Genomic DNA, 1,526 nt, shown 5'->3' on the forward strand with positions numbered 1-1,526 from the left:
CTCCCTGTGGTCATGTGGGTTTCCTCCAGGTACTCCGGTTTCCTCCCACATCCCAAAGACATGCAGTAGGCAGATTGGACACTCTAAATTGGCCCTAGGTGTGAGTGTGTGCATGTGTGTGCCTCCTGTGGAAGGTTGGTCGCCGGGCTGGCAACTCAACACCATAAAACTCCACTGCCAATCATGAGCGAACAGATAATCCACTGTGGTGACCCCTGACCAGGAAAAGCTGAAAGAAGAAGAATAAGAAGAAGAAGTTGCAATTGCCTCATGTACACAGACAACCCTCTCCTCCTTCCACCAAACACTAACACATGCGAGAGATGCAATTATACAGCCAAATTGGAGGCTAAGCTCTCTTAACCCAAGACTGGACCCGACAGTGAAAAGGAGAAGGGAAATTACTTGCATCACACCACCAGTCTCACATAGACCTATGAAACTAGCACTGGCAAAAAATACACATAAATACACAAAAACATACTCTGAGACACTAAATAAAAATCTGCAAAAGCAACAGAGACCTCCAAAGCAGACGTCCAAGCAACCTCCACCCCCCAACACAAACCATGAAACACATACTTCACAATACCAGTGTGCCACACAATCACAGCCCTTAAGGCAAAATAACATAACCAACACACTAGTAATAGGTGACTCTATAGTCAGGCACACTGACGTCCCACTCACTAGGCTGAACAAGGAGAAGGTTACTGTTAGCTGCCTGTCAGGTGCCAGGATCTGCCACATAACACAAGCATTCAGGTCACTCCAGAACAAGTACAAATATGACTCTGTTATTGTCCATGTTGGTGTGAATGACCTGAGCTGTACCTCCCTGGACTACATGAAAAGAGACATGGAGGAGCTTTCTGATCACGTAGCCCAGGCCGGTATGACCCTGACCCTGAGTAGCATCCTGCCCTCACCAAGAATGATACCACGGTATAAAGAAATAATTATCAATTTCAACAATTGACTAAGCTTCTGGTGTCATTCAAAGGGGATTCAGTGTCTGTCAGCCTGGGATGACATGCTCGACAAGCCACTCTGCTTCACTAGAGATGGCTTGCACCTGTCACCCTTAGGCTTTCGAATACTGGCCAAGGCTCTTGCTACCCCCATAGTGCCTTTTTCAGGCAAGGCTCTAAAGACAAACCCACTGCTGCAAATGGCACAAGTAACAAAAAACTGAGGGTAATGCTACTCAATGCCAGACGTCTAAGCCTCAAAATGCACACACACGAGGCACTCCTCAGTATGGAAAAAAAAATCGCTATATGTGCAGTAACAGAAACCTGGTTTAAGGCTCCAGAGAGCACCCCAGCACTACCAGGCTACAACTCATACCATACATTTCGGCCACAAAACCCGGACTGAAATACAAAAGGCGGGGGGAGTATCCATATTCATCAAGGATACCCACACCTCCAGGTTAGTGGCACAGCACGATGCTTCAGAAATCATCCACGTGCATCTAATAATGGGAAAAATTGTTATTCAAATTATAGCTTGCTACAGATCCC

The sequence above is a fragment of the Protopterus annectens genome, chromosome 12.part0 (genome assembly GCF_019279795.1).
Source record: "Protopterus annectens isolate FY-2018-M chromosome 12.part0, PAN1.0, whole genome shotgun sequence".
In the NCBI taxonomy this organism is placed as follows: Eukaryota; Metazoa; Chordata; order Ceratodontiformes; family Protopteridae; genus Protopterus; species Protopterus annectens.